General features: G+C 41.9%; 1 long non-coding RNA gene across 1 annotated transcript in view; it reads left to right on the top strand.

Annotated features, from left to right (window-relative positions):
• The window catches only part of LOC146767795 (uncharacterized), a 30488-nt gene extending 4652 nt beyond the window's left edge, over positions 1–25836 (top strand). Inside the window, exon 2 of the long non-coding RNA XR_014953584.1 lies at positions 1–25836. This exon is cut by the window's left edge and continues 2286 nt beyond it. This is a non-coding gene — a long non-coding RNA (uncharacterized LOC146767795).

Genomic DNA, 25836 nt, shown 5'->3' with positions numbered 1-25836 from the left:
CCCTCAAAGTTGAGGCGTGTCCTTTTTTTTGTGGAAATTAAGCAAATAGCCTGTTAATGGCTTTTGTTTAGTTACATTCAACTTGCTCTGCTAGAAGTTGATAAAAGGTCCCTTTTTTGCATGAATAAACACAACTGGAAAAAGTCACTCAGATTGTCAAGTTAATTTTTTTCTCCTATCTGGAAGCAACAGGAGGGCCCCTAGAATTAAGACAAATGTAGCTCATGTCATTTTAATGGTGATTTGATTATTCTTTCATTACAAGTAACTAGTTCCCTTTTCTAATTATATGTTGTGCTTTTATCTAAGAAAAATTACCCAATTTATGGGAGTGGACGATTAAAATTGCTCATCCATTAACAGTTTATTGTAGTGCTATGAAATTGCTGGTTTCAGAAAACGTCTGTATTGCAATAGATTTGTATAGATTTTTGGTTCTGCCATGTTGCCAGTGGTCATGACAAATGAGAAAGCAGATAGTGGGGGTGGATGTGCAAGGCAAAAATGATATGGAGAGGTCAGAGAGCGCAAACACTGCACATGTTTAGTGTGCCTTTTAGGGAGTGAGAACTATCGGAAGGGAAAGGGGCACTAAGGTATAAGACCAAAATGCATAAAGATGCACTGGTACTTGGAAAGTCTTCAGGTTTCATAAAGATTTAGTGAATTCAGGGAGAGCTCTGTCTGTGTTTGACCTCTGCACTTGTTTTTTTTCTCTTTCCTTCTCTTTCCCCTGCAACTGCCATAAGAGCATGTTATTGAAATGGGGGAAAGGACATCAATCAGCTAAGTGACACAGTGGAGACAGGAGAGGGGGCATTGGAATTGTAGTTGGGAGCATGACTTGAGAAAGCCTTGGGTCCTGCAGGGAGGTCACTGCAGGGAGGTCACTGCAGGGAGGTCAATGCAGGGAGGTCACTGCAGGCCATTCCTGTTAGTTTTGTGATGGACTAGGGATGCCAGCAGGCAAAACAGTTGCAGAGAGGTAATATCTCTTACCGTATCAATTAACAGTTTGAAAATAGACAAGCATTTGATCTGAAAGTACTAATGTAGTTTCTCTGTATAATCTAAATGTACTTTTTTGCTCTGTATTATATAATATTAAGACTGATGGATGCCTGAAGGCGAAGTGTTCATCTATACAGGTAAACTGACTGGTAAAGGAATTGTGAATAATTTTACCTGTAAACTATAAGTAAACTGGGGTAATTCCTTACATGAAAACTCCATTCTATTAAGAAAGACACTTTTATTCTGAAATACAGTGCATGCTAGGGGAGCAATAACAACAAACTATGATTATCAGACTATTCTCAGAGTAGAGCAGCCATAAGAATAAAGTAAGGAAAGGGAGAAGAAAAAAAGATAGAGATGGAAAGAAGGTAGTCAAGTGGTTAAGTAAAGATACCTGTGGGAAGATGTAACATAACTATCCTTTCTCATCTGAATTTTACAGACTGAAATTAATTGTGTGGTAGCCCTCAGAAATTTGTTCAAAGGTAAGATATTTTGGATTTGAAGAATTCATGCTCTTCCATCAGCTCAGTGTGGCAATAGGATGTGTATGTATTGAATTTTTCCATATAATTTCTAATGACAAGGTTCTTGGTTATGAGTTTAATTAGCACTCAGCACTGTCTTTCATGTACAAAAATCAGAAGTCTGAGGACTATGAAAAATACATATTAAATGTCTCACTACTTGTGATTATATATCTGGTACACTATTAATAGTGATTTATATGTAGAATAAAATAATTCTTCAGTGAAGGAAGGGCATAGCATATGCATATAATATACATCTTTTAGGCTGAAATGCCCTTTGACAAGCCAAGAACAGGGTACTAGTCATACATCTTTAGTAAGTGAATTAATTTTGGCAGTTAACATACTGCATCTTTGCTTTACTGAAATACTTTATCACTGTTGCACTTGTCTGCCATCATTATAGGCAAGCTGTTTAATGATGGCCTATGGTAATGCAAATTATATCACTTAATTACTTGCATTAATGCTGTAGGAAGTTTCAGGTACACAGGGTGAGTGTCCATGGAGCTACAAGCAAGGAAAAAAGCTTCAGATGAGGGAAAGAATGGCTAAGTGTGGGGTTGCCTCCTGCATTGGTGGGTTGAGCTTACCAGTGGGAGGTTTTGCCTTCCAGAAAAACCAAATGAGAGATGCAGCCTCCCTTTCCCTATTTTCATGTTCTACTGCATATGAGAAAGCAGAGGTTTCTGTTGAGGTGAAGAGCTATGCTTAAAACATAGAGAGCGTGGTAACATGTTGATGTTGGCAGATAAAGCTGTTTCTGCAGCAGGAGATAAACTTCTGAATAGGGAGATTCAGATGTGGTCCTGAACCATGGATGAACACATGAGGAGTTTAGTCTGAAGGTGCTAGATGTTCACAGTGTTAAATATTGATGCTGGGAGGAATTTTCACATCTAATTTCCATGTGTTTGAACACTGGAGACTTCCAGATAGAACACACAGAACAGCTGCAAGTAAATGCCAATATTTATTTCAGTCTTCTTCTTTATGGCGTTTCTCAAATTATTGTTTGTGTAACATTCAGTAAAGTGTATTTGAATGTTCAGATGTTATGTAGTTAGCATTGCTCCCCTTCTTAAGTAGAGGCATTTCTATGAATTGGCCTTATTTTCTTTTTAAATACAATGTTTCTGTACATCTTTACCTGAGCTTTAAAGCTATGCATGGACCATTAAAATAATAAGATAGTTAAGGTGAAAGTTTTGGAAATATGAGGGGAAATATAACATAAAATGTTATATTAAATGTATCAAATATTTCATAGGGTTTTGAGGTTTTTTCTATTGTCACAGATTATCACCTTTGTTAGCTATTTCATTCAAATGTTTTCCAGGAGGGATGATATCTTACTTTCCTGGGTAAGATATTGATATTGGAGGAGTACTGGTTGACCAGCTTGCTTTATTGTATCCATGCTACTGTCATCACGGCTAGGTAGGAAACAAACATCCTGCTCTGTCAAACTCTTCAGGAATTCTTACCCTGAAGAAGAAGGTTGCAAAACTTTTCTCATGGAAAAAAAACCCCATACTTCTACAGTATGAATGAAATTACCTTCATGCCATGGGCAAAGATATCTTTCACTAGACCTGCGTTATTTAAAGCCCCATCCAACTTGTCCTTCAGCACTTCTATGGATGGGGCATCCACAACTTCTCTGGACAATGCATACCAATGCTTCAATACCCTCATTGTAAAAAATGTCTTCCTTATGTCTGATCTAAACTCTCATTTTAAAACTGTTGTCCTGTTGCTCAGGCCCTGGTAAAAAGTCCTTCTCCATCTTTCTTGTAAGTCCCCTGTATATACTGAAGGGCTGAAATAAGGTCTCTCTTACAGATAAAGAGAAGTGTGTATCCTGGAAATGTCAGATCTGTTTTCCAACACTTTGTTAGGATGCTCCACAAAAGGACAGACAGACTTGGATTTCTCTCCAGTAGATGTAGTTCCAAGTTACTGGACCATAGTAACCCCAGCATCTCTGTGTAGCCTGTGGAAAATATTTCCAGGGAATGAGTCTTCTCATCTCACTGAGCTTCTCCAGATGCTTAAGCAACTAAATAAAATGAAATAGACTGAACATAAGCCAAAGTCTACAAATGTGAGAACAATTTGATGAATATTCATAATGGCTGAAGATTACCTCTAATGGATTAATACAAACATTGCATATTAATTATGAGCAGGTTATGTTCACTCAGAAAGCACATAAATGATCATCAGGCCTGTATGAAGGGCTCATACTGCATTTGTTAGGGGACTGAATTTTCTACATTTTCCCCTTTTGCATCATACTTATGTACTTTCATTCAAAGTCATACATTTTTTCAGGTGGAGAGGAATATTCCATATTTCTGATGCAATTGTTTTATTGTTACTGTTGGCACAAAGCCATTTAATTTGTTTGAAGGAACAGTAGTTGCAGGGCGTGATAAGTAGGGTGATTGTCATCAAGAGTCATTTAGTGTTTGCTTTCACAGAGCACAAGCTCCTTTTGATTCACTTTAAAAGGATAAGGCCTGATTTTTGTCTGGTGTAAATCAGAGAAAATGCTGCCTGTTTTGAATGTGTGTCTTTTGTATTTAATTCCTTGAAGATTTTTTATTGTAAGCCAACTGCAGGATTTGTACCATCACATTTAGTCCGTCCTTATTTTTTAAATTCTTCAGTTACACCTCTGTAGACTCTTTATTTTCTCATATATCTCTGCAATGAGAGACTTGGTACTGGACACTGCTTGCAAGGTGAGACTTGATTTAAAGAGTGGTTTAATGCTTTCAGGACTTTTCTCAATACACTTCTTCCTGAAAATCTGCCAGCTTTATAAATTGACACTGAATACTGTGCAAATGTTCTTATTCTGCTGACCACATCAATACTTAAATAATTTTGTCCTAGACTATACTTGATAACATGGCATTTCTTCTGTTTCCTGTTGTCCATTCAACCAGCATTTGTTAGGTCTGTATGAAGTTTTTCCACAACCTTGTCTCAGAGCTGTTTTGACTGTCAGATAACATTGTGTCACTTGTAAACTTGCCCTGTTCCACTCTTTTTCAGACCATTAGTCAAGACATTGAGCAGTAGCCTACATCTGTAGGCACCATGCAGTTAATCTTTAGTCTGAGTGAAAAGTAAAACTGTATTCCCACCTTTTTGCTTGCATCAGTGACAATAGCACAACTTGATGCATCTGAGAAGGTGGCCAAACAAATCTTGTCCCCGTAGACTTTAGCACTGTTTGAAGTTCAAACCAGTTTGGATAAAAAAAAATATGCTGTGAGTAGCTGTGGTGGCATCAGAGTCTCAGAGTGGTTCCAGGAAACCTGCAGGAGTTGAAGGAATGGAGCCCATAGATGAGTGTTTCCTACAGCCTCAGAGCCAAGCACTTGTTATCTGGGGCCAAACCACCCCAGGCTGTCCCTGGCTGGCAGCTGCCCCTGTGGGTGGCAGTGAAGGGTGAGCAGAGGAAGTGGGGGTGTGTTGGGCTCTCTGCTGAGAGGCTAAGCCCGTGCACCACAGACTCCATTGGCTGGGATCGATGGAGGCACTCTATGTTTTTTCCTCTTCCTTCCATCAGTCTTTCTAGTCATTACTGGAGAGATGTTTTTCTGTACATAGCTTGTCAGTCAACATGCAGGAGGTAGTGCGGAAGTCCACAATCCCTGGAAACTCTGCTTTCTTTGCAGTGTTATATCCCTAAAGCTTCAACATAGGAATACTTAGTTCCTGGCATCTTTTAGATTCCCAAATGATTGCCTGGCTCCAACACAGCTATGGGCTTTGCACTCTTCTTATGTTGCTGAATTATTGATGCCGCTTCTTTACAAAAGAGCTCCTTAATGCCCATGTTGCAGCAGTGGAGCCTGATGTGAGACATTCTCTTTTGTAGTTCATCTCATCCCTCAGAGACACATAGGCAACTTGCAGAGGGAATGGGTTGGGGTGAGGGAAGAGAGAATATATGAGCAGATGGGGAAAAATGGGATCAAATATCAAAACAACAGAATAGGAGCCCCAGCTGAGAAATGGGAACAAAAAGATGTGTTTCATTAGTTGGAAGGAGATGGCTATGTTTCGTCCAATTTGGCAAGGAAGATCCACATTAGTTTTCCACATTTTGCTAAGGCAGCTTCTGAGGGAGTTGTTCCTGCAGGCCTGTCTCCCCTCTCAGGTTTGCCTTTAATTATGAGCAGCAGAAGTATGCTGGGGGAAGGCAATACAGGGGTTGTTGGAAGGCTCAGTGCTTGTTCACTGAAGCATGAGAACAGATTCTGCACACATTTCAAGGCAGGAGCATGTCTGGTTGCCTACATCTGCCTCAAATTCTGCAATCCTACCTTACAATTCACTCATGTTGCCTGTGCAAGTGCAGTCTAAACCTAAATGCTATTCCCTTTGTATCTATCTCCTTGCCTCCACCAAAACACTCTCAGTACCTCTCGAGCCTGAATTTGAAAAAAAACCAAACAATTCCTTAGAATATCCCAGCAAGATCCCCATAAGACTTAGTACTAGCACAATAACTTTTTAACTGGTGAAATAATTCATACTTCTTGGCATCAAACTTTGGTTTTTCAGCCCTGCATCCCATTAGCAAGGGATGATTGTGCTTAGCTAGAAATATAAGGTGTTCCTAGTTGGCTGCTAAATTTTAGCAGAAATTCTGGTGTTTATGACTTTATGCTCCATGTATATATATGACTTTATACTCCATGATCTTCAGTTTTTGTCTCTCTGTTTTACTCTTAGCCTACCTGTGCAATACTCTGCTCTTCCTCTGCACTGACCCAGCCTTTGAATCCTGTGATATACTCTTGATTCATTAGCATGTTTTCATTTTCATGTGCCAAGGTTGTTAATGAAAATATTAAATAAAATCAGTTCCAAGGTACCAAGCTTGAAGAAGCTTTAATTGGATGTGCAGGGTACATTTTGTAGATTGACAAAGGACACAGCAGAGATCCTCATGGGAGAAATTCAGCCTAATCCTAATGTATTCTGTGGGGTTATTCTGCTTATTCAGAGGATGCTGCTTCATTTCAGTCTTTTGTCCTGCACACAGATAGCAAAACAGCCTGTGTAGCTTTATAAAGACTATGAAATATGATTTGGATGAATCATGATTGAATGGACAGCACTGATGTTGAGGTGGAAGTAGGACAGAAATATTCTTGCAGCAACTTTGTAAGGGAAAAGCAAGCAAGAGGGTACTGTGGAGGTGTGGGAAAAGGTAGAGGATACACAACCAAAAGCCTTGAATAGACAGAAGAGGAACGTCACAGAAATGCTGAATGTTCTTGGGGCCATCAAGTCAGAAATGCATAGTGCTCCTGGTGTGGCTCAAACAGCCACTTGTGAACTACAGATAAATCTTTATATAAACCACCAGTCAAGCATATTGCCTATCTTCTTGTGTATGGAATACTATTGTCATGATTCATGTGTACCTTTTGCGTTATTTTATATGCAGAATTAATTGCACTTTCTCTGGAAAGGAAATACATTTTCAGCAGGGTTTTTTTTAAATTGAATAGTGGGGAGCATGCAGAGTAAACACTAAGCAAAACCACATTACTAAGAATCTGAAAAGCAGTTAGGAGTATTAAAACCATGAGCTTCAGGAGAGTTATCTGTCCCTCCAGGATCCCCCAAAACTGTTGTGCTATAGGGTATCAGCCCTTTTCCCACACTCTTCTGTCTCTTCTTCATCACACTGAAGATCTGGGGACACAAAAAGGAGAAAACCAAAAATTACTTTCCAATTTATAGACATTAACCCAGTGCCGTTGTCCTTTAGCCTTTTCCTCGGGTTTAGGTCTTCTTTCTCATAGACTTTGTCCAGACCTAAACAAATATGAAGTTACAAGGATTTCATCTTTCCAAATTTTTCCTTGTCCACTTAGCCTAAAGGTAGTTGTCTAAAAGCAGTCCTTTCTGGTAACTCAAGGAGAAATTTATTAAACATGGCATGGATTCCTAGATAGCCAGGGAATGAGCAGAGGGTAGAAGGCTGTCTGCTGAGAGAGGCTTCAGGGGTACTGTGTGGCTCCATTAGGAGGTTTGATGGCTGCTTTTGGTATGGGGTAGCAAAGTACATGAGAGGCAAATTAGTAAGTGGGCATGTATAGGGCTGCCCTCTGAAGGATCTCACTGTGAAACTCATTGCAAGCGGGCAAAACTGGATTTTTTAAAATGAGGATAAGGATAGAGAAGGGAAAATACATACTATTCCTCCAGAACACTGGGCCCTAGCACAAGCACACTCCCTCCCAGTCTGAGCACAACCAGAGAACTGTGTCAATGAACAATCTTCATTTTAAGGGAGAGCACTACTTTTGGTATTAGTTAATTTAATTCCTGCAAGTCAGTGTAAAGTACACTGCAAAACTACAGGAAAGCTGCAGAGAATTCCCTATAGCAACACTCAGAATTGCTTTCCTTTAGCAAGTGTCTGAATAGCCTGACCTCAGCAATTTCCCTCATAATAATGTTTTATGCTGGCTCAAAACTGAGGGCACCAATTAAACTGTAAGCCAGCAACACATCTCTAGAAGTTTTCTTCCTCTATTTACAGTAAACACTTCTAGAATAAAAGAACTTTACCTTCCAACTGTCGAGGTTTTCCTTTAGCTGTGAATTTTTTTTTACTGATGTAATAGTGCTTTATCACCGGGGCAGTCAGCTCAGTGGAGGAGGCAACAAGTTTCATCAACAATCTGGACAAGGGAATTGAATGCACTCAGACAATTCAAAGATGACAGTCATTTGGGTGGGAGTGTGAATCTGCTGGAGGGCAGGAAGGCTCTGCAGAGGGATCTAGACAGGCTAGATCAATAGGCTGAGGCCAGTGGTTTAAGGATCAACAAGATGAAGTGCTGACTCCTGCACTTAGGTCCCAACACTCAATGCAGTGCTGCAGCTGGAGGCAGAGTGGCTGGAAAGCTTCTCTAGTCAAAAGGACCTGGGGGTGTTGGTTGGGAGCAGCTGAACTTGGGGCCAGAGTGTACCCAGGTGGCCAAGAAGACCACCTGGCCTGTATCAGGAATAGTGCCATGGGACACCTTCCACAGACCAGATTAATCAAAGCCCTTTCCAGCCTGGCCTTGAACACTTCCAGGATGAGGCATCCACAGTTTCTCTGAACAACCTGTTCCAGCGCCCCATCCTTTGGAATGGTACCTTCCCCTGTCTACAACATAGAGAGATGTTCCAGCTGGGGCTCAGAACCAGTGCACAGTCAGGTCTTGGTAACAGTGTACTTTAGTAGGCCCTGGTACCATCCTTGAAGTCTTGCTCTATTTATTGATTTTTATCACAGGGTGATCACTATCACTCATCTTTTTTTTTTCCTGCACTAAGCACTAGCACTGCTAGGGATTTGGCCGAGACAGGCTTCTCAAAAGGTCATCAGTTCCAGACTTCAGTATGGGATTGTGATGGTAAATCAGCTTGCCACCAGCTAGAATACTATAAACCAACACTTTGCTCTTGCCAAAATGCAAGAAGGCAGGTAATGCCTGTAGCAAAAACCAGGTATCTAGCAAAGTATGTTGGGATATCAGTAGAAGAATATGGGATATTTTCAGAAGAAGGATCCATTTCCTGTTATCCTGAAAGGGTTAGGCTCCTCCACCAGGTTACTGAATCTGCCTGCAAAATGGGTTTAAATCTTTGCCAGTTTGCAGTAAAAAACATGAACTGCAGGAGCAAGCCTAATTAACACTATTCTACAAGCTATCTTACAAGGAGCCATAGAGAAGGCAAGGATGACATTGTTCCTTCAGTGGCATTGGTCTCCCTCTTGTCTCAGAAGGCCAAAAGGGAGGTGGAAAAACTCGTGACTCCTTGACTTGGATACATCTGACTGTGCAGTGCTGCCCTTTCCACTAGTGTTTTAGCTATAGTTCCACTGTTGTACCAGTCCTTAGGCTGAAGCAGATCTCTGAGTGCACTGGAGGAGAAGTTGCCTTTCCCAGCTGGACATGGCTATCATTGTTTATTGTGTACTGAGTGTTCATCTTGGTGCTGTTAAACTTGCTTTGGCAAGTTTGTGAAATGCCCTGTACATAACTCCTGTCGTTCTGACACGCATTAGCTGGAGTCAGGCATGTAAAGGAAATGACAAAAATCACTCTCCTGGGACACCCCTTACAGTAGGAGATCACTCTTTTTCCATTTCACCACATCCTTTACATTCTTTCACAGTCAGAGTTGGGTCTGGAGGAAAACCAACCAGATCATGAACGTACTGCAAAGCCACCCGCTTGAGGCACAGGGATAAATGTTAGTGAATGTTAGCTTGCAGGAGAATGGGGAGTGTGCCTCGTGGAGCATCTTGCTCTTTCAGGAATCTGGTTCTACAAGGAAAGGGGACAAACACTCTCTGTTCAACTCTATTCCCTTTCAGGGATGGGAAGAGGAAAGGTTCCCTTCCCCTGGTGGAAAAAGTCAGGACGAGCAGTAGATTTGGTCCCTGAGCTCAGAACATCATATTGTCTACTTCCTGGGTTAATTTTACCATTCATGTTTCCCCAAATCTGGAGAGAGACTTTCTAGCACACTTCCAGAAGGATGTGACACACGTTAAGGTACACTAAAGACAGTGTGCCTTGTTTATACAGTAACTAGCTCATCCTCATTTTGATTTCAAGTTTTCACTGCCAAATATATGGGAGAAGTTTAGTTCCTATGATATTGCAGGTATACATCTGCCAGGATGTATCTGCTCTGAATGATGTTTGCTTTCTTCAAGCATTTGTCCTTTGAAGCAGTGTCCAAAGCAGACACTTCCTTTGTAATGCCTGGCAAAAGATGGCTTGAGAAACCACACCAACCTGCTTTAAGCCAGCTTCTGAGCTGAAAGGAGGAATGTGGCCACAACAGCGCATCCCATTGTTAGAAAAAATAAAGATGGAAATGTTGCTTTATTCCTGCTCAAAGAAAGTGAAGTAAAACAGACGCCTCATAGCTTTTGGTATCAACCTAATTGAATAGAGAAATTAGGGCCATAAAGTAATATGGACTTTATAGCTGAAATCTGATCTCTGTCAAAGCATTTCAAGGATGTGCATCATGCCTGTAAAAGGCATTATAATTATGGCACCAGAACTTGCACTCTAATTTGTGTTGCCTTTGTCACAAAGCACCCTGACAATCCTCCTTCTGTTGTCATTCTGCATTCTGAGAGATGTTGAGCTCCCATTAAATCTTGAAGTGTGGTAGTGGGATAGTGCCTGCCTCACCCAGGTATGTCAGTGAGTTGTTAAGAGGATGTAAACAATTTAAAGGCAATAACCTGGATTCTGTGTGTTTTCAAGCAATGCCTGGGCAACAGGCAGGAATGACCTGCCTACAGTACCTTTCTGAAGCTCCTATCACTTTGTCATCATGCCTGTACTTGGTGTGTCAGGCCCTGTAGGTATGAGGTTACTGCTGTATTGAGTTCTGCCCATGCCTCTCATATCAGCTCTTTACAGAGGTACAGAAGCTGGAGAAGACATTGGCATCTTTCTAAGGAAGAAGCATTCAGAGCATAATGCAGCATTTCACTTGTGCAGCCAGGAAAGCTTTGCACCCTTAGTAACTGCAGATACAGGAGGGAGGCTGTTGGACACAGCCCCTGCTCCCATCATCTTCCACTGCCTGGATGTCACTTATGTGCTGCTAAAACCTCCTGCCCACATTTCTCTCATAGAGTTTTTCAGTCTTTGTCTGATTCATGAATTAGATCTAATCCCTCCTAATCCCTAATCTAACCTAATCTAATCAAGCACTGTTTAAAAGCTTGTTAAAACTGAATATCAACATCTAAGTAATATTACAGCACTCCATATAATTTCATTCTTTTTGCACTTAATGCAACTTCTTGCTTTTGTTTAATGCCACTTCATTGCCTGTTTTGTGGGTTTTTTTGGTGTATGCCTACACTATATTTAAATTTATAACACATCATTTTAGCTGAAATCATTAAGAAACCTGAAGCACTTATTGAGCCTTAGGACTGAAATATTACTCAGCTCAGTTTAGAAGTTCAGCTTTCACACACAGATCTAAGGTTCCTAAATGTTACAACCACCTCAGTTATGAAAAAAAAGGAGATAATATTAACAAATTTCTTGCATCTTGGAGAATTCTCTGTCAATTAACTCAAAAGCACCATTAAAGACTGTGGGAGCTGGACACTTAGGTACACTAGCTGATGCCTGGTGGCAAAGCCGAGCCAAGCCAAGCCTAGGCAAGCTACAAGAAAAGCACATTTCACCCTCCAGATCATTTTAGCAGGTCCTTTCCTAGGGCATATCTTGTTGTTTACAACAAAGGAAATACTACAACTAAAACACGTTCCCCGGGGGGCACTTCCCTGTCTCCATTAACTGGAGGAAAAAAGACACACCTTCCATGTGACCTGAGAAACTGCTTTCTATCGTACCATATGGACCTGAGATAGGCAGGGATACCAAAACCATTCCTAGGCTGCTCTCTTATAAAACTCTGCAGCAGTTAATGCATGTCAGCTTTGGGAGATGTAAAATGCATTACAACACTTTTGAAGATTGCACCAGAATCCCTGTCTAATTGAAAGGTCATGTATTGCTGTGATGTGTCTTGGAATAAGAAAAATAATCCTTCTTCTTAATGAGTTGAGAGCAGCACTGCATGCTGATAGGGATACACTGCCCTGTTTATATTGTGGATTGTTTCTCACCACTTGCAAACTAGAGCTCTGCTTCATGGAAATGCTGCACAATCACTTAAAACACTTTGGCCTTGCTAGCAGCTGGGGCTGATATCATCTTGTGAGGGGTTCTCAGAAATCTGCAGGAGCTATTTTCAATGGGACAGCAGGACTCTCGGTTTCTTTGGATTATAAATTGTGTCTTTAGGTTGCACTTCATATTCAGAGTTGTGTTACTGAAAAAGTCAATATTTTATCAGGTAGCTATCTGCATCTCAATTTTGAGGACAACAAATGTCCTCAGAAGTACTGAGGACTCATGAGTCCTAGGCTTCTGGCAGCTCAGTTCTGAGTTTCAATTTATATACTTAACTATAATATCCTGCATTTGTTATGCAAGTCATGAAATATTTTTTAAGACAGGTCTTTTGTTAACAATAGGTCAAGTTAAGTTGTGGTGCTTTTTACAACATATATTTTATTAAGAACTTTTGGTAAATGCTAAGCAGTGGGAAGGAAGGCAATATCTTCCATCCCTTCCCTGATCATCGCCACACTATCAGACTTGTGACTATACTACAGGGGAATTCTGCTTGCCTTGAGGAGGCTGCAGGATCCCAGTGCTTGCAGCAAGGCTCTGAGCAAGATCCTCAGGCCATGCCACACCAGGCCACAGAACTCTCACCTAAAGAAAAAAAGAAAACATTTAAAATGTACCAATTAAAACATTCTTGCAGAATGATGCCCAGCTCTAATCAGTGGAGGAGAGCAAAACAACGAGGAAAACTGGGAAAAGCCTGAGAAGGATTCTCCAAAGGTGGTGGTTTAAAATCTGCCCTTATGTAACTTGTTGAAGTCACCAAATATGAACCTAGGCCAGCAAACTCATTCAATTTTTTATTCTATAAATAGTTTCCTCTCTCCAGTAGCATGAGTGTAAGGTTTAATAGTGGTTTGGCAGTTTGCAAAGAAAAACCTGAGCAGTGTGCCAGTTTGCTGGGAGGGAGGGGCGGAGGGATGGTGAAACACCCTTCCACTCATTCCCATTGCAACCAACTGACCTAAGGCTTGGACTTAACTCGTTTGTGGGATTCAACCTTCAACATGTCCAATTATTTGGAAAACATAGGAAAGCCCAGACCTCGCGGGAGGCGCTTCCCCAGCACCCTGCCTGCCTGCCCCAGCGCTGGAGCCTCTGCTGCTCTCCCCACTCTGCTGCAGCACCCCGACAGGAGATTCTGTGCTCTATGCACATCAATTTCTGCATCGTTCTTAATGTGGGGGAAAAGTACCCAAAATGTTCGGGTTTGTTTGGTTTGGGTTTGTTTTGTTTTGTTTTGTTTGTTTTTTTGGTGTTTGGTAGTTTTGTTTTGTTTTGTTTTTTTTAATGGTTATCCCTTACAATTTGCTTTCCCAGCCCAGTTCTGTGTGTCGCTAACTGGAAATACAGATTTAAAGGAGGCCGTACTGGAACTAAAGAAACCAGGCAGGAAAGAGAAAACAATGGCTTGGATAAAAATCATTCCCCTGGACAGAAATGGATAACCAGGCTAAGAGGGATGAACGGGGGATCCCCGAACTCCAGCCCCTGCCTTTGGAAAGGCTGGGGAGAGGGGGGCAAGCTGAACTGCGAACACAGCCCTGTAGGAAGGGAGGGAGCTGGGGGCTGCAGGGGTGTGTCAGTGGGAAGGTGGAGACTGAGGGACGCGGCTGCGAGCTCCCACGCGCCCGAGGATGAGCAAATGCAACTTGCTTGGCCTGCGAACAGAGAGGATGCACGTGGGTAAGGGAATATGCTGGGAGACCTGTGTGTGCCTGAGGCATTGTACCTTGGCCATGCATCACTTCAGTGTCATTGGGGATGAATAAAAGGTTTTTAGGGGGGAAGTTGCAGATTCATAGCATTTGGCTGGTGGAAAGCAAACCTTTTTCTGAGAGAGATGAAGTACGTGTGGTTGGTCACAGCTTAATGTGAGCCTTGGCAGCCCCCCCCAGGAGAGGGACACAAGTCCCTGTGCTCTCTGAGCATCCCAGCTGAGACCCCAGGAAGGACAGTGTCTGTGGCACAGTGGTCATGACAGGGCAAAACTCTCATTTGTTGTTTACTGTTATTAATCTTCAGTTTGAAAACAATACAAACACATCAGAGTCATTCCTGCCTCTGCTGTGGATCCTCCACTTGGAGGAGGCCTCAGAGGGATGTCCCTGGAAGGCAGCTCAAGCTGCAGACCTGCTTTGTGTCACTGACACAGCTGTGCGTGCAAAACAAGTACACACAGAGCTCTGTGCCCCAGCCTGACCCCAGAGCTCCTCTGTGCACACTCTGTTCTCCTGTGCAACAGAGAGCTGCCTGTGGGACTGATGCTCCTTCCCACCACCATCCCAGGTGCAGCTTGCCCTTTCCTTTCAGGAATGTAACCCCCTCTAACAAAAAAGGGAGGAATAACCTGTCCAGGAGATACCTAAGAGGATCAAATTAGGAGAAAGGAGCTTCTCAAGATTCTCCTGTGCTTTTCACCTACTACCTCACCTCTCCTTAATAGTGGCTTCTGCTTTAGGGCAGGGCTTGGTAATGGTCATTTGGTGCTCAGGTCTCCATCCCTGCTGCAGGCAACCTGTACAATGCCTGTGGAAGTAGGATTCTTGGCATCACAGCTGGCCTAGGTTTTGTTCTGCTGCTCCTTACCTACCAAGGATGCCCTCTGTGGCCCAAATAATGTATGAGGCTGGGCAGGGAGAAAAGATCTCCAAAGACAGTATCTTGAGATGCCAGACTGCACTTCTTGGCCAGGCATTTCCACCTTATACAGAAAGTGGGAACTAGGTTTTTAAATGCCTTGAATGAGGTGTTTTCAATTCATAAAACTTTCTGAGATTCTTCACCATTTGCCTTTTCATGTTTTTGTTCATTGTGCAGAAAAGAATATTTAATTTTTAAGCAGATGAGTATGTATCTTGTTAAATAGAAAAAGTATTAAATATTTCATCAAGGGAAGTGTTTTAATAGGCACTTCAGGTTTTATGTGCAGTTTACTTTTGATAGCTTAGGTGAAAAATATTTCTTGAGGGAAATTGTAATCTATCTTCTTTTGCCAAGACAAAATGTCTCTCAGCCCAAGTCATTACATTTACTTGTCCATGACTAGTGAAACTAGTTCATAAATTGATGTTTATATGAGCAGCCTGATGAAAGACTAGGGCCCATAGGCGTTAAATATTGAGCATGATACTATTTTTCAAAAGTTGTGCTATTAATATCATGGTCATATTTGTATGCAACTAATTAAAAGTTGTCATATGGTCTGTCTCCTGCATTTGGAATGACACCCGGTCCAAACAAAGGCACTGCTGGACTTCACAAACATTTGGGGTTAGATCCTCATTGAAGTAATCTGTGTTTTGTACCTTCACCTCATTATGCCTGTATTTGATAGATTTATATGGCAGTTAATGGTGGGCTGTGTTTAGACATTTGCATATGACTTAATGTTATGCTATTTCCATGCAGAGCACAGTACATGGGAAGACAGTCTGCTTTTTGGAGTCTGATAAAATGCCAGTGAGCTTGTAGGTGTGATGCAATGTACCTGTGATCAGGGATGGCTGAATCAGGGATTAAAAATGAGTTGTCAGGGAAGATGTCATGAAAGCAGGCTCAGCCTACAGTGCCAGCTCTAACCTTTGGCTGCAGGGGGAAAAGGGAGGAACACATTCTCCCACGGTTTAGTATCTACAATGACTCTATTAGCACCTGCAAAAATGAGAAATAAAAAGCAGTCTGTTTCTGGTATTCCTTTTCTTCCATAAATCAAATAGTACTTGGGGAGGATTACAGTCCTACAGATTATGTGGTTTGACATAAAATAATTTTCTTGGAAGTTGTGAAGTGAGAAGTGCAGAAAGGAAATTTCTGTTCTTTAGCAAAAATTGTTGTCCTCCTTCTTGGCTGTACAGAGAGGATAATTCAGGCACAATGGGCTTGTTTCCCTCCTAAAGGAAGCAGCACAAATCAATAATTCTACCAGGGTCATCTGTATGGGAAGTCAGACTGCTGTAATTATGACTGTATTGCTGTGGTTATGCCATATAATCTCTCATGTATCCTCTTATTAAAGAGTGACTTCTTTTCAGCTGAGTTTAAACTACCTCTTCTGATGTTAAGAAACATCAACTGTGTTGAAAATGGCCATGGTTCATATTGGAAGAGAAATACTCACATGGGGAATTAAGTTGCCAGCATGATTAATTAAATTCACACCTTCTTTATAGTGGTGTAATTCCCCTTTTCCGTGGTTAATATCAGGTTCTGTAAGCCTGCCTTTTTTTTTTTTTTTTTTTTTTTTTTTTTTTTTTTTAACTTTAGAGCCTGCTGCTAATGAGCTGCCCAAGCAGAAAAGCTGATTTCTGACATTTTAACAGGAAAGTGCTTTCTGCTGCTACCACCAAGGCTGGGGAAAGCCTGAAGTCAGTGGTGTAATCCCATCTGTGAGACCTCAAAGCAGTAGAGAGTGTTCTGTAAACATTATTGTTCCCACTTTTACATCCTTGTTTATTTGTGCTTGGTTAAAAAAATCAGATTTTGACCCTACTGATGCTGATGGCAGAAATTGGAGAGGGTTGGAGTGAGACAAGTTTTTGCCCAGAGAACACAGAGCATTTCTCCAGAAGTTATCTTTGTCTGGTTCCCAGCCCTGTTCACTGCATCAAGCAATGGTTTTTGTTGAAAAGAATGAGTGAATTCTATGACTCTTCCCCCATGAGATTGGTTGGTTTTGTCATCTCTAACAAGATGCAACCATATGCACAGAAACTTACTCAAGTCTCTGCATGAAGGTTGAGCTTGAGCTGGTAATAAGGACTGACTTTTAGCCCTGGGGACATTTCTCCTGGTTGTTTGTCACGACCTGCTACACCTCAGAAACCAGAATGATCCCCCTTCCATTTCTCAATCAGACTGGGAAAAAGATGTAATATTGTCAAATATTATAGTCAGCAGTTTTGGTGCCAGAAGGGCTGTTCTTAAGCAAATTCTCCTTGGCTTGGTAGCATGCTGTCACTGTGCCATTGGTGGTGACCTGCCCTGGGGAGAGAGTCCACTGCTGGCTGGTGGCAGTGCTTGGATATCAAGTAACTTGATGCCTTTTTATTCTGTTTAAAGGCAAATTGAAATAAAATGGGTACCCTTTATGTGATTATTAAATATACACGCTACTGGTTTTATTCCATCAAGAAAATTAAACCCTGTGGTTTTCCTTTAGTGTATGCAAACCTTTGAAAACCTAGGTTACAAAGAAGTGCAAAATGTCTCTTAGAGCCACTGAGAACATTGTGAATAAAGATGGACCAACAAATAGCTTCCGCCTCACAACTTGATTATATGAAGGTTCCACAGCTAAAATGTGAGGTCAGAAATCTGCTTCCTGCATTCTAGGATTCTGGTATTAAAATCATTGATAAGATGGTGCCTATCACTGCTAAGAAGAGCTGTATTTTTTTACCTGTAATTATTTTCTAAGGAGAAGTGTGTTAAATTATCCTGTCACTAAGTCCATTTTGACCAGTGCCTTATTATGTGTAAACAAAGTGTTAAAACCTGAATCCTGCTTTCTCCATAAGAAGGTGCACCAAAATCCCCTTCTGCTTGCTTTGGTGAAGGACACACACATGGTACCTGTCCAGGGATGATCCCAGCTCAGAAACAGTGGATCTTGGCTCAGTGGGGTTCTGACATGAAAAGTCAGGGTAGATCAGGCTTGGTTTTTGTCTCTCTCCTGAAACAGCTTCTTTCACCTGAAGCTGTAGAAGGTGAGGCAAGCTGAAGCATATTCCTTGCATTGCTCCCAAAGAACAGCTCTGCATTTCCATGTGATAGCTACAGAGTAATTTCCCATACAAGAAGACACTATTCCAGCTTGCATCCAGAATGGTTACAGTGATCAGACTTAGCCCTCTTTCTAAGCCTCCAGCAAGCTTAATAGTCCATGACTCTGCAAAGACAGCCCAAAGGTCTTGCAGCATGAGCTGATTGTAAACTTGATGATGACTATTTTTGGTGCAATATGGGCTCTTTCTTTAGCTGCCGTTTTTCAGGGACTGGTTTAAAATTGTGCATCCAGCTCTGCCAGTCCCTAGGAGCATGTCCCTTTGTGCTCCAAACTCAGGTGAGCTTCTTTGCACCTGTGTTCACTGGTAACAGTACACAGCAGGGAGGGAGAAGATGCACACCTGAAGCATGGAAATGTTGTATTCCTGGAGAGAAGGAAGAGCATCACAGCTGATGTAAGTTGGTCACCTCTGTGTGTTGCTATGTGGATGGATGATGTACAGGCAGGTACAATGATGTGCTTTTCTCTACAGTTCGTGTCCGTTCCTTTTCTCTCGCATGGTAGACCTGTTTCCTCAAGACTTTGAATTAATTTTACTGACTTGATGCACTTGGCATGCAGAGGTGATACTGCTGCTCTGAGTCACTCCCGTGGGATGAGGTAATGCTCCCACTGGCTTCCCCACGCGCTGGGCGGCGGCCACTCTCCCCACAGGAGTGGTGATCCAGAGGCAGCACAGCTAAGCATGGGGGCTGTGCCTCCTCCCAGACCTCACTCCTGCAAGAGGCCACTACATTTTCCTATTATCCTTTAAATTGATTAACCCCCTTTCTTCAGGCTTTCCTTATGTTTTTTTCTCTATACATCCTGCAGACAAATACCACAGCCCAGCTCTGCTGTTTAATGGGGACATAGATTAGTAAGTGAAGGTTTTCTTCTTGGACTGCACGTGAACATCTTCCCTGTACAAAAGTTCCTCCCTGCCCTCTCCCAGGGATTAAACCTCCACCTCCACCTGGTGTAAATTCTGGCCTGTGGCAGCTGCAGGTATCTCGTTGCCTGGGATGTCCCTTTTCTCTTGCGGGCCAGCCCTTGCTGTGTCTGTTTCCTGTGAGCATTCACCTCCTTCTGCTTATGGCTGTTCCCTCTGCATCACTCTGGATTGCTCTGCACCGTTCTGCATCCCTCTGTGTCCCTCTGTGTCCCTCTGTGTCCCTCTGTGTCCCGCTGCATATCTGGGTGGCCAGAGCAAGGTGTCAGGCCAGTGAGCAGTGAGCAGGCTCCCATTCCACCTGCTCCTCCCGTTGGGAAGCAGTCAAATCTGAGGGAGCAAGGCTTGCTGGAGGCTGTGTCTGCTCTGTTTGCTCAGAGGCCATTCACGCCATATGCCCTAATATGTATTTTTTAATTATGTTGCCCCCAGCTCAAGTGCCATTTACTTGGAACAGGCCGGTTTTCCTCCCATGCAGCAGTGTATTTACAGCTCTGCTAGTGCTGGCACTGAGAGGATGCATGGGCATTCTCAGTTGGTCTGACAGTCCACCAAAGCATTGATTTTCATTTGTTTATTGATCGTACATTTTATATCATATAATATCATATTTTTAAAAAATGTCTTTATATTTTATATTACTCCCAGCCCTCCCTCCTTCTTGCTGAGAGCAATCCTCCCTGTCAGGATGGAGCCCCAGCAAAAGAAATGTGGGATAAGGTTGTCTCTGCCCAGGGACCACAGTGCACACTGGGGACCTTGTGCTTAATCAGTTCTTATCTGCTCTCCCAAAGCTGACAAAAGCAGGCATAAAGCTGTAACAGGAGCACAAACCCAACATTACCAGATCCTATTAATTCTATGTAAAAGCAATTACATGTTGGTGTCACATCTAGATTTCTACATACCAGGGCTTTATCTCTTATTGCACAAATCTGGTTGCAGATCTGCAGCCATGAGTTCTCATACAGCTCCCCCAGCACTGATGGCTACAGGAGATGGTGCCCATGCTGTTCTGTTGTGTGAAGGTAAACCAAAAGGTCCCCCCTCAGGGGACTGAATGAGCTTTTCATTATAATAGAATGGCTCAGGTTGGAAAAGAACTTTAAATCAGACGTTAACACAGCACTGCCAAGTCCACCACTAAACCATGTCCCCAAGTGTCACATACATACATCTTTTAAATCCCTTCCAGGATGGTGACTCACCCACTTCCCTGAACAATCTGTTCCAATGCTTGATCACCCTTTCAATGAATAAATTTTTACTAATATCCAATCTAAACCTCCTCTGGCACAACTTGAGACCATTTCCCCTTTAAAAATTTCCCATCACTGTGAACAGTAATTATCTTTGTGAAGAGTGTCAACATTGAATCCCTCATGTTCAGCTGCTGTTTGCCACCACTACTTTCAAAAGAGATCAATATGACACCAATCTGTGAGGAGGCATGTTCCCATAGACCTCAGTCTTCCAGCACATAAACAACCCAGGAGTTTTCTCAAGTCAGTACATCCTTGAATGAAGAGCTCATGGAAGATGCAGTGATGAGGGCATGAGTGGTATACAAAATACCCTTCTCACTCTATTCAGAAATTGTTGCTAGATTTTATCAAATGGCTAAAGAAGCTGAAGCAACACTCAGTAGCCTTTAAACCTCTGATTTAGGTGGAAAGGCTTTGATATTCTACATCTAGCTGGATAATAAAAACACCCACATCCAGCAGTACTTGTGTGTCTGAAGTCTTCAGATTTCTTATGCATGCTGTGACATTTCCCCTCCATTTAATGGCATTAATCCTATGCTGAGATTGCCTTGGCTTGTTGCTGATGCTCTCCTGCCTGGCCTTTTGCTACAGTTGAGCAAATGAATATTTCGTGGTGTACAGAATTTGCCATTTGGATATTATTTTTGCTATGTGTTTTTTTCTTATATTCCAGCACCACTTTTCTCTCTCTCCCTCACTTTTATGTGTTACTTTCTTGTAGTATGAGCCCATCTGCATTTACTTGAACGAGTGGGAACTGTGGGCACGCAACAGTACATGATCCCTTCTATTACATAATTAAATTGCCATAATGTATATGACTTAGAAATATGTCTGAACAAGTTGCTATGATTCATACATTTTTCAGCCTGAAACTGCCCTATTTAGCTTTTGTTAATCATTTCACTGCTCCTACGTTTCAAAGTAAAGCTTCCCTCCAAAGGCAAAAGGATGAGAAGAGTGAAACACATTTCCATCTCAGTTATTCTAGTGCAATGTGAACATAAGGTAAATTACAGCACGTGCAGTTGAGATCAGAATCTGGCACAGAGTCTCTGTACCCCATGATAAGAAGCTTCTGCAGTCCTGACCTACTGAACTATCAGTAACAGCAAGCAAGTATATGGGTAATTGTTCAATATCTCACATAAATTTTGGGCACAGATTTTCAGGGCCAGTTTTAAAAAAATTAAAATTTAAAAAATTGTTGTTTTCCTTCCCTACCAGAAGCTACTTGATCAAAACAACAACAACAACAACAACAATGTTCTGTCTTTAGTAGGACCCTGCTTTAAGCAAAATCCTGTCTTTATCAGAAGCTCTGTCTGATCAGAGAGAGAATCCTACCAAAAACATGAGAGAGATTTGGCTAGAACAAAATGTAAGAAGTCAATGGGAAAAGGAAAAAAGTCCAACATCTGCTTATTTACTCTGTGTCAGACTTTGTCTTCACTGGAATTACTTTAGCTTTCCCTCTGCAGCTCAGAGCAGAGACTGCCTGAGCTTTTGTAGTCTGGCTTGAGTAGACAGGGTAGCTGAATCAGTGTGTCTGGGGAGTGAAGTGTGAGTCAAAAGTGACACATACTCGATTAAAGAAATCCACTTGCTTCAGGGAGCCCTGCCCCAGCTCTGGCACTGTCTGGGGAGGTAGTGGGGCTGATGGGCCCGTGTGCTTGTTCATCTGGGGAGCTGCCCTGTCCTGGCCCCGGCGCCATTCCCAGGCAGGGACTCGTGCCGGGGGCTGGCACCAGCCCGTAGATCTCTCAGTGGGATCACCTACCCTGAGGATCTCTGTGGGGTCTCACTGGTACTCCCCACACAAAGCAGTATCAACAGGCAGCCCATGTTTCAGACTGCAGTCTGCTTTGCTGTGGATTTTGGTGATTCACATTCCTTCCTTTCTTTCTGCCTTATTTCTTATTTCTGTTGTGTCAACGGCAGTGCAGCAGCTGCGAGTCAGGGACGTCTTATTACCATGCAGAATTTTATAGTGAATGAGTAATTGAACCTCTGCAATGTGTTTTAGAGCCAGGCTTGCAAAATCTCTGCTGTAGCAAAGGGTCTGACTGCCACGCAAAGGAAGCATTGAGCCGTCCTGCCCTGCATGGGGGAAGGTAGTGGTCAATGCTCATATTCTGGGGAGAATTTAATATTCTGTGTTTTGCAAGATGTACTTGAGGCACTGTTCCCATGGGTCCAGCCTCTTTTTCTCCACTCTAGCAGGGAGGCTGCATGGAATGAATGACCAATGCCATGCGGTGGCTGTTTGGAAGGGGAGGGGGGCCTTTGTCATGCAGATTAAAGCACTTGCATTCATACAGGCAGAGACTTTCTTGTGCACTGTAGGATCTTTCTGTAGCTTTTCTTCTTTCATTAGAAGATTCACCAGTGTTATCCCTATTCCTTGTTAGTATAGGTGTCTAGAATGAGCTTACGTTTCATTCAGAGACTACATTAACTGCACAATGGCTCTACTTATGTATAGAAAGCGCAATTAGAAAAATACAGGTGGTGACAAAGAATGGTACCCTTTGCTCTCAGTGGCTGTGATGTTTTCCTCTTGCACTACATGGGAATCCCAGGGTTTCCCAAGGTACTTGTTAATGTTAAATACTCCTGACCTTCAGACTCTCTTTACTGGGTAATAAAACTAGAAAATGTTCTTATTTGGTATGGTGAACTCAACCTGTCCATTTAACACCTGTGTGTAAAATGTTACTGTGATAAGGCAGGATTGTACCCACCCTGAGATAGCTAATGGAAGGAAATCCCTGCTGGAAGCTGCTCAGAATATGACCCTTCAGGTTGGTGGCACAAGCAGGAGGACAACCCTGGAGTTCTGCTCTTCTTCCCAATTCCATGATCAGCCCATGTGCCAACTCTGTTGCTCACTCTCCTGCTGCAATACTGATGGCTTAAACATTTGCTCCATATAAAAGCATCCCCTGGAAATTGTAACACAATAAAAATATTGAGGATTGTCTGAGTGGTTTGTGCAGCATTTTCAAGTTATTTGAAAAACAAAAGAGTTCTTGATGTAATTTCAATGTACATAAAACACACAGACCGCTATAATAAAATAATACTACAAACCCTATATAAATGACATTATATACATCAGCAAAGCCCAGGACACCCTGCTTGAACATAAGAATCTGTTACATGGCTGTCATTGTGGCTGTAAAAACAAAGAAAATTACTAAAACCAAAGAAAATTACTGATGCTATTTATTGTAAAATATTATTGAATTATTTTTATTAATATTTTCTCATAACTTTTCCAATGGAAATGATGCAAATGCTTGTCAAGGAGTGTGTCAAGTGTCCTGGTTCATTAACTTAAAAAACAAAAGCTGCTTTGTTTTGATTTTCAGTGCAGACTTTTCACCCAGATAGGCCAGATACCAGCATTCTGAATTTTGCTTAAGCGCCTTTTTCTTAGAAATTTCACTAATTCCAATCTCATAGTAACTACCCTGAGTTACCCCTCAGTTTAGAGCAAGAAGTACTGATCAAAGAAGTCATGCTTTACTTCTTACAGAGATGAGGAACCACCCAGCAATATCACAGATTCTTTATTGTAGTGCAAAACACTATGTAACTCTCTGTAGAGAAGGATACTTCTGGATTTATCAAGATCCTTACAGTTTCTGAGCAGTTCAGGAAGGGGGAAAAATGAAGAGGAACTTCAGAAACTAAGACATGTAATTTTTTTTTCCTATATATTTTCAAGTTTTTAGAGCATTTAATTGCATACTAAAAAAGGATTGTAACACAATGTACAAGTAAGGGCATTAAAAAATGATGGCATCACTTTAAATTCTACATTTTAAAGTCAGTTACTCTCAAATGGAGCTCATTACTTCGGTAGTCTGTCTGCAGCCAAGGATGCCAATATTAGAAAACTGGTCCACATTGTCAGCTCCAAATCTCTTCTCAGAAGACTGAAGTGAAAATTATTCTCATTCAGAAGGCATTTGTAGTGAACATTTTATTCCAGTTAAATGTTTCTTTAATTATTTCAAAGCATATTTTTCTATTTTTATCACAACTGATCAGCCAAAACAAATCAATTTGTGTGTTAAATTGAGGAACTTCTCATTGAATTGAATTGGTTTTTAGCCAGACTCTCATTCCTAACTCTCAGTACAGCTAGAACACCTGCCTTGTAGTAGATAATAGATGCTTTTGCTTAATATGCACAGGTGTCCTGGACTACAAGAGAATAATGATTTGGAGGGACTTATCTATGTTCAAATAACAGCTCTTTTACTGCATGTTTGTGTTGTTGTTTTTTTTTTTTTAATAATGAAAAAAAAAGTAAGCCAAGGGAACATTATTTTATATTAAAGGTAGGGAGTCTAATCCAAATGCAGAGCTTTTTCCTCAACATTTGGTGAGCTTTGGACCAAATACCAGGCTTGCAAAATGCAGCATTTTGTGATGGCCTTCTCAGCCCCACCTGATTAGGGGCTGGAGCAGCTGCCCAGATCAGCAACTCAAACTGTGCTGCCAACAGTCTCTCTCTGGGTGGGGATCGTGTCCTGTTTGCCTTTCCCAGCTGTAGCTGGGAGCTGCTGGACTGGGATGGGGGACCACTGGTAAGGGTGGGCATCTTTCCCTGGTGGGACAGGTGCCTGCAGTGTGATGGTGCAGAGGGCTGAGGCAGGCAGGGGAGCCTGCTGGTCCTCCAGGGATGCCACCACAAGGACATGGGCATCCTTGGCAGGAATCATCTCACAGCAGGTCTGAGAATGAAAAAAGGGACAGTCATGCTATTTCATATAGTTTCAAGGCATGTTCTCTCACACAGATTTTTTAATAATGTAATTTGCTTACTTGTAACTGACTTGCTAACAGCCACAAACATGAGTTCTATGCTGCTGAAAGACAGCCCTGGTGACTGAAGTTACTGCTTCTGCTTCAAGGAATGATCAGCAAACCCCTTTCCTGTGCAGTGCTGGCAGCCTGCCTCCTCTCTGGCCAGCAGGAAGCACTGAGACTGAGTTACTTGGAAAGATTGTGGGACTCCTCAGAGTCTCATCTCTCCCCAGCTTTATTGCACAGGTGGTGGTCTGGAAAGATTGTTAACATTGACTGGAGGTGCTGGGAACACTGTGGCTGCTCTGCAGGCTCTGAGGCTTGTCTGCATCATGCTGGATTGTTGAGGTCCTTGCTATACACTCTTGTGGTAGCACATTTCTCCCTCAGGATTTTTCATAGAGGTCCACAGAGAGAAATGAAAGAGAAAACAATTTCTATTTCTGCTCCTTGTTGTTCTTATGTGGAATGTGTTTAGAGAATTGTTTACCTGGAGTGAGTGCTTGATTGGATTCTGGTGAGGATTGTTTGAGCCTGATGGCCAATCCAATCCACCTGTGTCTGGAATTTCAAAAGAGGATCATGAGTTGTATTAGAGGTACAGAGTTAGAGAAAATACTGTGTAGTTTTAGTATCTTCCTTTTATATAGTATATTAATGTATTTTAGTATAGTTATAATAAAGAAATCATTCAGCCTTC

Source organism: Lonchura striata, chromosome 3 (assembly GCF_050655825.1).
Source record: "Lonchura striata isolate lonStrDom1 chromosome 3, ASM5065582v1, whole genome shotgun sequence".
In the NCBI taxonomy this organism is placed as follows: Eukaryota; Metazoa; Chordata; class Aves; order Passeriformes; family Estrildidae; genus Lonchura; species Lonchura striata.
This window is presented reverse-complemented; position numbering and strand designations above follow the sequence as displayed.